Here is a 12427-nt window from a genome sequence, read left to right on the forward strand (position 1 = left end):
GCCACATTTGTCTCCCTTGCCAATTGCAATGCTCCGCGCCGCTTGCTTTTGCCGAATGGAACACACAGAACCAGGCGGCAGCCACGAAAATAGGGGATAGAGATAGGAGCAGAGCGAGAGAAAACAAAACGCTGCGGTGAAGAGTGTGTGTTGAGAGAGCGTGTGCGCGCCGGATAGGAGAGAAGCGAGAAAAGCGGGCTAAGCGGATTCCGGTGCGGTGGATAACTCGGCACGGTCAATGATCGCGGCTCGATACCTCGAATAGTAGAGAGTAGCGAGAGCTTGGTGGCGAGACGAACAGAGAGAAAGAGAGGGGAGCGAGATAGAAGTTCGAGTGCGTGCCTGATAATAGGAGCTCTCGGTTGGGTGGGCTGGAAAAAGGTCTCGATGGCGTCTCCACCAGCCGTCGGGTATCAGACTACAGCCTGATTGAAATTTAGAAAATTGCTTGCGGTTGTGTTGCCAGATCTATCGTACTCTTATGATTATTAAGGGTTGAAGTAAGGTATATGGTATTAAGGGATAAATTCTCGCAGAAAAATCACTTCTGCATATCGTCAATTCGATATTTGTGAATATTTCTTTGTCAATTTTGGATCACAGTAGAGATCTAAATTTAAATCGTCAGCTAGATGGAGGAATATTAATCAGTCATTAGCGCGTACGCTGTCTAAGATACACGGTAGCTTGCTATCGTAACGCGCAACTGTCGGATGATCAATTCTGTTAAATCGTGTCACTTTTCACGTAAATCTCTTGAACGTGTATGTAATTATACTTAATATACAGATGTTTTGCAGCTTTCCAATGCAATAAATAGAGGACAGAGTTCTCTCGTTTTGCTTTTATTTTTCACCCGGATCAAAAAGTTACGAAGGACGTACGTAATAGTTTTCTTCTATCGGAGAGGTTCGAGTGGCGTAAGAAATCCGATTTTTTATTTGGAAATTCGTCGTTGTCACCAGAAGGCTATCATTATGCGCCGTTGCGGGCTTTCACGAAATCTAACTGGCGCGACCACGAACGATGAAAAATGGTGGACGGTTGCACGCGGACTGAAATACGTTGTGGCAAGCTAAAGGGGGACTAAGCTTGTGCGTTGTAAGGCATTCTCGGTGTCGGTAGTGTGTCCCTTTACTGCAATGCAGAACATTGAATTTCCAACCGCAGTCTGTCTGCACACGCTCTCTTCCAAGTCGTTGTTACGGCTGCGAATGGTCTTCCGCATTCGAGCGATGATGCGTTTGATCGCGTGTGATGTGTTTATGAGTTCTGTGAGGAAATTCGGTCGCGCTCTCTCATTTTTCCCCTTTGAAATTTTACATCGCTTCTTACGAGACCGGGGAAATTGATTTTATTCTTGTTAAATTTAGCATTCGTTTTAAGTGGAAATTTGACCGTTTTATTTCCTTTTTTCTTTTATTTTGGAAGAAATTTTCTAGTGGAATCATCTCTATGGCATCTATGTCATCTATGTCGACATCGTCCGAAAATTTTGTGAAATTATTAAAAATCCTCTTTCAATCTCCAGGAATCCTGGAAGTTCCAACAGAATTTTTTCAACGATGTCGAATTATATCGGATTATATTACTTCTCTACGAATAATGCCTCGGCAATGTTTCTGCAAGACAAAATATAAAAATTTTATTTCCTAATCTTCCGTCGCACTTTGAAATTTCAAAGCGTAAAATTCTATATCTGCATATTTTTAACATTCCCGACCATAACCGCTAAGCTCTCTTATGCTATTGAAAAATTACGTGAAATATAACTTCTACAGGTAATTCCCTAAATTTCCGTAATATTTTTATAACAGGAAATATTAAAATCGTAATTTAACATTTTTTATTATAGCTGGAGATATGCAAATTCTGTATCGTCATCGTCGCTAAGTCTTCTCACGCTATTTGTATATATATCTTTAGCTTATTGAAAAATTGTTTTAAACAGCGTTCGCTATTATAAAAGTACAGTAACGATGGCAATACAAAATTATAAGCGAGACACGAAGAGGGGGACAATGAATTCTTCTCAGCGAGACTGTGTATTTGAAATCGAAACAAGCGGAGGGTGGGTCGAAATAAATGGGATAATATTGTTGCAGCCGAAACGAGACATCGTTCGATAATATTTATCTTGCTATATGGTCGATTTAGAGTAGGTCGTGGCTTGTTCCGTATATGCACATTGTTGCATCTGCTTTAACGACGCGTTGTTATTTTTACAGTAGACAGCTTTCCGCTTCTTTCACCCTTTGCCCCCCATTTTTTGTCTCTTCAATTTTCACGCTGACGGGGATGGACGCGAAACGTTATTATATGCCAAGTCGGTGCGGTCTTTGGTAGTAGTGGATTTTTAATTAAAAACGCGAACGATCGATGTCAGCGACATTGGACCTTGAATTTGATTTTGGTTCGTTCGATTCGATCTAAATAATCAAGAGGCACAAAAATATTGCGTTTAAAGGAGCACGAAAGACATTTGGAAATTCTGTCACATGTACAAACGATATGATCGATAAATATTGAAAGTTGCCTTAAGAATCTGACGACATTATCGTTCTTATATTGTAGAATTTATTGTAAAAGGAATAGTGACGATGCTAAAGGGACTTTAAAAAATAAATGGGTAGAACTGTCGCATAATTTCTACGGTCGACGATCGTACAAACGTGAAACGCCTCGACGAAAGGGAGAACAGAGTAGAAGTTCGAATGAAGGTAGGTCATGATACAGACAGCATCTGGTTGCAGTCGCGTTATTTTTACGTGAAAACTCGGTGGAGATACACGGCGTCGAACAAGCACCGTGTCGTGTAAGCAAACCCTCCGGGAAAACGAAACGGCACGCGGTGCGGTGACACATCAAAGAGACGAGTTACCCCATCTCTGTTTCTTTCTCTCTTTCATCTTCGGAAATTTTCTCAATCGCGGAACGCTCGAGCGATCGTCCTTTAAGTTTCTCAAATCGTAGAAATATTTCCTATATGTATGCACGTATCTAGCGTATTTCGATGCGATCGTACATTCGTTGAGTGTTCCATCTCTGTGTTTTACATTATATTTGTTTACTCGTTATTTGGAATATGTATACATACGTATTTATCATACATCGGTGACGTTTTTTCGATAGACGAGTGAGTAACTGCATTGGTATTTTAGTAAATGATCGATAGTTTCATCGATGTAATTTAATCAATTTTACGTGCTGTCGGTTAAAAAATTCTATATTTATCTTGTGGTAAAATCGTGGACTTTCACTTTATTAAAAATGGAACGTACGAAGACTTTATCGACGGACTGCATATGTATACGGTATACAATATAAAAATGTATATAATGATATATATCTGTAAGACGATGAAAATACTTACGCACGAAATTCAAGGGATGAACATAAGTAGACTTGTCATTGACTGTACGTATTATTATTAGATACGAAGGGGAGGAAAGTAAAAGCACAGACACATAATTTCATAACGATAGCTGAGAGAAATGACAGAAAGAAGAGAAACGAGGAAACAGAAGGGGACTAATACTCGAATAAACTGAGTTAACAAGCAATTTCCTCCGATTCGTCCCGAGACACTCGACCAGTCGTTCTCTTCTCCCTGCAATTAGAACCTGGTCTTGCGTACTTCCACGAAAATCTCAGCCTGGCTGCAATTATATATTTAGCAGAATTACACCCGCGGGAAAGATATAAACGATCGGTTGGCTGATTTATAATCGACTTTGTCTAATCAGGTATTTTGACGTTTCACGGGAGGCAAGAAAACGCCACCGATATAATTCAACGAGGTATCCGACGATGAACGCGACGTCTTTCAACGTTTTTGGTATTTTACTCTAATTGCCATGCACATCTTCCCGCCATGCGAATATTATACGCGGTTTCTCTTCGTCCAGCCGATCCCGAGATCGGAATGAAACACACTCGGTTTCGTGTCTCTCGGCGCGGCACGGTCATCGTTCATCGAGAAACGTGGCAGCCGACGTGTCAGGATTACTTTCCAAATACATTAAACCCATCAACCACTGTTTCATTATTCATTTTCGACCGTATCAATTTTCCATTACCATTCGGACACTATTCGATGAAAAATAGATTTTCGCCAGAACCAAGGTTTCCGCGCGGCAATTGGTTACCTTTATGCTCTGCCTCTTTTGTTAAAATGTTCTATCTAACGCTCCTTGCACCTTGCGAAGCTAAATTGTACTATCTATTTTGATACAATAACGGTCATTTTTCATGTATCTACACAGTCATGCGAAAATCACCACTGTGGAACAGATTTAGAGTCACCGAAATGTTCAGTTCCGCAGGGATACGGATCTTTGCTCTTTGCTCGTAACGAATACTCCGGTTTTAATATTTGCTTAATTTTCCATCATTCGTGATTAAAATCACTCGTTCGTTCATCGTATAGCACATTCTCGCACTATCGTTCTCGAAGAACATCAAAATAGAGCTAGTATATTCGAAACACGCTTTCGTATGCATAGAAGAGGCTTAAGGGTGAAAGTTCGTCCCAGCTCGTTAGGGCTCGTTGATTCTCTTTAATTTTGCATTGCAATTAGGTGGTGTTCGAACGCGAAGAATCCCTCCTCCCTCTCTAATGAACTCGCATCCGTCATTTGCATATCACGTTTGTCGCGCCATTAACTATATCGTAGATAATTTTAAAGCGTTACCACTGGTAATTGAATTCTCGCGATACGTTTCAACGAAAGAGACCATTGTCAGAGGTTACAGTGCAAGATTTGTCAGTCTCTTTGCCAATGATAGGATTAATTATCGTTTTAGTATAATCAGTTTCGAATCTAAATCCAACTGAGTGAGCGTTTGCGCGTAATAACTTATGCCAATTACGAACCATATGAATGGACCGTTGGACTACATTGTAAGATCTGCTCATTCATGCGTTCCTTTTGCACCACACCGAGCTTCTTCGGAGCCACTGCCAAACAGGAGGCCGCGATGCCTCGAGATCTCAACCTTCGCTTTCGCAACTTTCCTTCTCGGGACTTTACGATGTAGGGAAAGCGTACGCGAAATTTCGCTTACGTAATGCTCATAAAGTGAATTTAACGTACGCTGTACGTCATATACAATCGGACAATTTATCGGTTTTTGGAATAACACTTCTGCCTCCTGGTTATATATCGGGATGTTTTTAGTTTGATGGGAGTGATGCTCAAAAAGTTTCGAGCACCGTTCGGTATATCGATAGGAAAGTTGAGAGTTCGTGAGAAACCGAAGGATGACCAACGAATGCAGTCGATAATGGATCACGAAACTTTGCGTTGCGCAACCGAGGAACGGTGAAAATTATTCTTGGGTGCGGGCATCGGTGCACAATCCACTTTTTATGTATCGACGTTGGGCTAAAGGCGAAACGTTTTTATTATTTACATTACGACTCGTATTCAACGATCACCATCTTTCGACGTACCAATTATTTATCACTGCGTGTAGATCCTCTATGATAAAGACTGATCGATCATGTTTACGAGGCTGTAAAAGGATAAAAAAAAGAACGACCAAGAGAGAAAGAGAGAGAGAGACGTAATCTTTAATCTTACGTAAGCCAGCCGAAATGGCACGAAGTGAAACGTTGCCTGCCTCATTATCGTCGACTTTGCGTGTGCCGCGAAAGAGATTCCTGGTCGCGTATTCATCCTGGGTCGGTTCCACGATTACAGATTATAGCACCAATTAAACCTACCACTCTCTTAGTAGTCGCGATAAATTATCCGTTCAACTATGTACGCCGAATGACAAATCGCCGACAGGTGGCTTCGCAGAATCGGCTCCCTTACAAACAATCAACCAGAGAGCTAGCTGATCCCTTCGATCATCTTCTTTGATTAGTTGTTTGTTACTGTCGTTGTATCGTTATTTCCAATCTAGTTACCCTTAGTTCGCTACGTTCGCTTCTTCTAGCTTTTCAAACTTTCAAAAATGTCATATATATTCAAAGGTACCGATCATTCAATGACCTAATATTTCGTTTACTTATATTACAAAATATCGCTCTTGTTACTTAAACAACGACGTGCAAAAATCTTTCTCTTTAAGGGGTTAATCTCCTCTACTTCTCTTCCCACTGCTTTAATCTCTTCGTTACTTTGGATCGCTTCTTCGTCAGGTATTTTTAGCCACCGCGTAGGTTGCACGTTGTAGCGTGCAACGGGAGGATTTTGCCAGGTTTTACGCGAAATCTGCTCGAGCGGAGGTGGACGCATGGTGGCAGAAAATCGACGAATTCTTTCGGAGCGAATCGTTCACCGGTGGCCGGTTAGAAAGTGGGAAGAGCATTCTTCGACGAGACATCTTAATTATACCTCGTTATTCAACGAAAGTAAAAGTCAACGAAAGTGCAGGATCGCGAGCGTGCAGAATAAATCGTGTAAAGCGTCGTTCGCTTAGAACGTTTCTTTTTCTTTCTGTCCTCTTCCGTTGAAAACAGATTTATCGTCGTGTCACCTATACTATCGACAAGCAACAATTTTGGATTCGTGATCTCTATTATGCGTGATTTCTCACTTCGATTTTATGATTTTTCGTTCTAATTTCATCGAGCTTTTTCATCAAGGAACGTGAAAAGTCGCGAATCGTAACTTAGTAAAGAATATGCAACGGTCTTGCAGTTACAAATATCGTCCAATAAGTACAGGGGTGCGACCAACAAAGATACAACGCAGAGCACATTTATTATCGGGACAATTCTAGTGGGTGGAATCGAGCCATTAATTTCGAGTTATCCGCTACCGTGGGTCTCGTTGCACGCGGAGGAACTCGCAAAGAACAGCGTTCGGCGCGAATCTTCTACGGACGAGTGTACAAATATCGCGCGAGCAAATAGCCAGGAGCATAGCTCTTTGTCGGCAACGAGATACGTGGTGACTGTATGTGTTTCACCCCGAGTTCATCGTCCACGCGTGTAAACGAACGGTCATGCTTTATACTTATATCTTTTTAATCTCAAATCGTTAACAACAGAAATCATAATGATTACGATCCAAATTAAAAAGATGATAAATATATAAGACGAATATACGGTTATACGAAAATCGATATGGCAGTTTAAACGATTTTTTCAAAAATAATCGTATACATGATCGACATTCTTTGGTACCACGATAAAGTCGTAATAGTTTCATTCTAAAAATTCCAAAATTTTCTTGCCAATTTTTGTAAATCTGAAATAATGAAATTAACTAGCTATTCATTGAAAAAGTCGATTCAATTATATATATGACATTTCATGTTTCGTTATACTTGATTCATTTCCGCTTATGAGCCCAGAAATTGGGCTTGGTAACGTAGGTTACGATATACTATACGCTATCTTTATCCCGTACTGTTGCCGAACTTGCCTAACATAATTATTTTCTTTGCTTTTGATTCTACAACATATTTCATTATAAGTTTCGGTATATGTACTCGTTACATATTTAGATCAAATATTTAGACATTAAATACGAAAGTTGCATTAACGCGACATTTAGTTTTCATTTCTTTCAGTGGCCATAAAAAGGAATCTCAGAGATCGCCTCGATATGTTTTTCGTTTCTATCTCTTTCATTTAGATTCTAGAATTATATGAAATTCAAGCAAATTACAGTATCTGTGACATGATAAATTGATATATGGCCCATAAAGAATTAAAAAATAGAACTCTATTTTTAATTTTATTAATATAAATCTAAATTAGCATAAACATCCGTAGTTTAGTTATGCATGAACGATCCGATCGAGAAAATTCAAGGTTCGCGCGCGCGTTGTTCCGTATCGAGCGACGTTATGTCGCGTTACGTGGCGCGTTACGCAAAAACTCGCGTGACGAACCTCGTGTCAATGACTGGAAATCTCGTGCGTTGATAGCGTGCGTGCCTGTCTGCATATCCTTTGGTTCTTCGATAATAAACCGGCTCCGCTCGACTTCGTATCGACTAGCGTGTTCTCCTGCATCTTTTGCTTCTTCGAATTAGTTTTGTACGACGGTAACTTTAATTTCCGTGTCCTCTGCGGTTGCGTGATGCTATTACGCTTGACTTTTAAAATTTTTATTTTGGCATGTACAGCGTTGCGGGTTAATTTAGCAGATAATTACTTGTGACATGAGAGAAGCAGGCACTTCACGTGGTAATAGTCTATGGTGGTTATTACACGGTAATTTTCATTTTTAGAAAATGATTTCATTGATATGACAGAGTTAATATAGTTTTCAATTCGCAAGATGAGGGTTTCAATTGGATTATTCATTTCTTGGAAATTCTAGCTCAATGATATAGCAGAAAAAGCGTTTCAGTGATAAAAAGAGCTAATGAAAGCGTGAAAAAGATTTGATTAGAAAAAAATAGCGTAAAAAGACTTCGGAGAATGAAGCAAGAACCTTCGTAATATGAAAAAGGAAGGAACATAAAAAGTAAAGACAGTGACATTGATGATTCCAGGAAGTTCTTGAACGAATACGATCTTCGTGAGCACGATCAAATTCCTGGAATATCCTAGAATCCTAAGAGACATATCACAGAACTTTGAAATTCACTAGTTTTAACCAGCTTGGAGTTACATAAGCTCGTCAATGCAAAAATATGACGTTATGCGATCGAGTACCTGTACCTTACGATAGCAGAGTAAGATAATAATCGGTTGTCAGCGTAGACCGAGCGACCAGTTGCAATTTTGAAAATCCTTTCATCGGTGTGTCAAAGTAGTCAAAGCGTGACCTTCGCGAGACTTCAAACAGAAAGAAAAACTGCTTTTGTTCTCGAGCTACAGGTTTCAGTCGCGTATTCTTTTGTAATTTCAAGCGATTCAGTCATCCTTATTAATCAGTTGTTCATTAAAAAAAAAAAAAAAAAAAGAAAAAAAAATGCGTTCGTTTAAAATAATCCGATACAAGGAACATTAACGTATTCGTATTTTATAGCGATATCGAGAGAGATATACGCTTATCTGATCGCTACTGCGTTACTCGGTTCATTGATTCGAAAATTTCTTTACATGATTAACGCAACGTGCTCGTTAGCTTCCGTGAAACTTGTCGCGGTGAATCTCATTGCACAATCCGCAGACTTATTCGTAATTGGTTCTTTTATTTAGTAAAATCGAGGACTTGGAAAGAGGAACTAGTGTCAAATATTCAGTCTAATATTGCAATTTATACGCAGTATTTTCTATGTTTATATATATATATATTCAAGATCGAATGACTTACAGCCGCTAAAAGCAAACGTGGATAAGAAAGAATCGAATGAAAAACGAGCAACCCCTGTGCGACGATCAATCCCCATGAACGCGATACATATCGCGTACAAAGCAGAGAGTCGAGAGGAAGCCCTCCGTTTCAGGGGGCTGCCGGAGAAATCCTATCAGCCGAAAGAGACACCGAGAATCTAATCTTTTCACGAAACAAAGAACTTTCGAATAACTTTGAACATAGTGTGTGACATATATATGGAGTACAAATTTTTATGAACAATTACGAATCGGTGATGTCTGTCGCTTTATACTTTTAATGTCAATCTTTTACTCAAATTCGGTAATTTAAAAAAATTCTAAATAACTATTTCATCTGAAGATTTTTCTTTTTTAAAGATTCTCCATACTTTATTACGCGTTGCTCGCTTTCTGTTAGAAACGAATTATATCGTATCTGTAATACATTTGCAAAAGCTAAAATCAATTCAGCTAAAATTGATTCGACTTTATTAACGTTTAATTGCGTGCTTATAAGAACTTTCGATTAAGAAGAAACTCGGTTAACAGGTTAAGTTCTTCTAAAGAAATTACAAGGGAAGGAATTAATCGCACATAAACAAATTTATCGCTCGTAACAAACGCGCTACACCTCTGTAGTTATCGTTACCTGGTTTCAGCCGGGTCGAAGCAAATGGCCGATGAAAATCGATTCGTTCGTCGGACTGACGTTTATTCTTTGTCCAAGAACGTCATGTTCGCGCGTGTTTGGTCTTTCCCTCGTTCCACTTGCAAAACGGAGACTCGTTGTGTCACCGTGTTCCTCGCAGCCTGTATTTGTCATTCCCGCCCTGATTCTGATTTTTCTCGTTCGCGGTTCCACGAAAGCGTGATTTGCAGTTTGTCGAGTGCGCCTTTTCGTTTGGTTCGAACGGGCAACGATTGATAGCGATCATTGTTATAGGTGGACGTACGATAAACGCTCGGTGCTATTTTCTCGGTATAGGCGGAAAATACGTAGGCCAGTCGATAAGTTATTTACTTGTTTCCCCTAATTTCTGTTCTAAGAGATGATTTACTTAAGGGATTATTAAAATTAAAAAATGCTAGATAGAACGCTTCGATTAAAGAGGATTTGGAATTCTATGGATTTGTTGTTAAATTAGACTTGCCACGTTTGAGAATGATCGTGGATCAACGTCTGGAGTCCATGGTAGCGGAATTTATTCCAAGTTTGACATAGATTCTCAAATTTGACAGGGAATGCGCCGTGAAATATATCCAACTGGTCACCTCCGCGAGAGCAATGGGTCCGTGATCAGCAAGTGTAATGACGGTCGCATTAATATTAATATTCGAGCCGTTCGTCTCTGAGCGAATGTACGTTTGTTCATCAATATTTGCCTTAACGTACGGCACCGGGTGCACCTGCTGTTTACCGACGCCTGTCATTTCTCTTGGTTTTAATAACGTCGAACGACTCGTTTCGACAGCGCCCTATTTAAAAGCAAAGCAAGTAACGCGGCATTAACGCAACGCGATCGAAATTTATCTGCGTTTATCCAAAACTTTACGAACTGCAACAGTTATATTTCGGGTTACGTTTCTTGCTTGTTGCTTTCACGAAGTTCGCATGGAAAGTTTCCGATAGAGAATAGAGAACATCGAATATTTCTACTCTTTTTTCGTCGACTTGAAGATTGTATTTTCTGCAAATTTTTTTATACCTTTGTCACTTCGTGACGTGGGAATGATGAGTTACAAGTTTTCAGCTATGAAATATTAAGTAATACGAAAATGTGTTTAATAATAAAGTAGCTGCAGCGACAGATTCACGACATATTTTTATTCATTCGCTCTTCGAGAAGTCTCTCTTATTTTTATTACGAACCTGGGAACGTTCTATCTCAATGTCGCTTTTTAATAAACAAAAATGTGTTTTTGATGTTTTAAGAGGAACTTTAATACGATATTCAAACAAAGAATTAAGCATGTTATGGACCATCGTCCCGTTATTCTCCTATCATTACCTTTGCAGCGCGTTCTTTTTTCCTCCGGGATATGTGCGTCTCTTTCGCAATTATCCTTCGATATCGCTTAAAATGCAATAATTCAGCGGAAATTGCTGTACGCGTATCTTATCGGCGTTGTAACGACGAGAATACATTAACGTTCGACACTGACCAGCTGTGGAGCGGAGTTACTGTACATAGGTCGCATGAATATTTCGAGGAATCGCGCTTTTTCATTGATGGCGTTTTAACCGAGCTTGTTTGTGGAAATTCGGCGGTCTCGGGGAAGGCCACCGTTTATAAATATGTGATTCGTTAAGGGAGAATCGGGGCAATATGGGATCTCGTTTGATAGTCTACGAGTATGCTCCGTCTGCCGAAGTTAGATACAGTTATATTCCCAGGTGTATGTCCAATTTTAGGTAGCACCTGTGTCGGTCGGTAATTATATTTAATGAGAATGTAAATAATTCCGGTCAAATCTCTGCCAACTTTCCAACGAGTCGATGAAATTGCCGTGTAATTTAATCGGTGGCGACTATTCCCGATCGTGGGCTTTGTTTTAATGCCGAAATAATTCCAGACCCGGTATTCGTGCTTGAAATCGTGGGATCTTCCCTAAATTCGCAGATAGAAATTAGAAACGGATTATACCTTTTTAATATACGTTTTACGGACTATAGGTTTTCGATGATATCACGGAGTACAAATATAATTTCGTTTACGAAGTTTACTTGTAGAATTGTACTCTTCTCTTATTTTTTTTAAACCAAACATTTTACTCTTATGTAAGGAAACTTATTATCATTAGTAATTTGTTGTAATCTCTAACTAGCGTAACGTTGGTAATAATTATCCGAGATAACTTTGTTTTTTATCGCGAAATTGACAAAGATAGACATACCTCGTTTTACACGAGTCAATTCGACAATATCGACGAATCTTATTTACACTTTTATAAAAGCAAGCTCGATGTATTTTTTATTAATGTTATCGTCAGTAGCAAGAAGCGGCATAATATTCGCAAACCAGCGTCTAAACGACGAGAGTACGTGAATAACGGTGGCTCGACCAGCGGGCGAAGGGCGCGTAAGAGTCGAAAGACGACGGACAATGGGGTGGAAAAGGAAAAGTAGAGGGAGTGAAGGATGGAAAAGTCAAAGGTACGAAACGGTCGTGCGGGTATCGGTGGAAAATGGGGTGGG

General features: G+C 39.7%; 1 protein-coding gene across 3 annotated transcripts in view; it reads left to right on the forward strand.

Moving 5' to 3' along the window:
* Positions 1-12427, forward strand: part of LOC100642496 (RNA pseudouridylate synthase domain-containing protein 2) — a 171051-nt gene that overhangs the window by 23615 nt on the left and 135009 nt on the right. The window lies entirely within an intron of this gene.

This window comes from Bombus terrestris, chromosome 11, assembly GCF_910591885.1.
Source record: "Bombus terrestris chromosome 11, iyBomTerr1.2, whole genome shotgun sequence".
Classification (NCBI taxonomy): domain Eukaryota; kingdom Metazoa; phylum Arthropoda; class Insecta; order Hymenoptera; family Apidae; genus Bombus; species Bombus terrestris.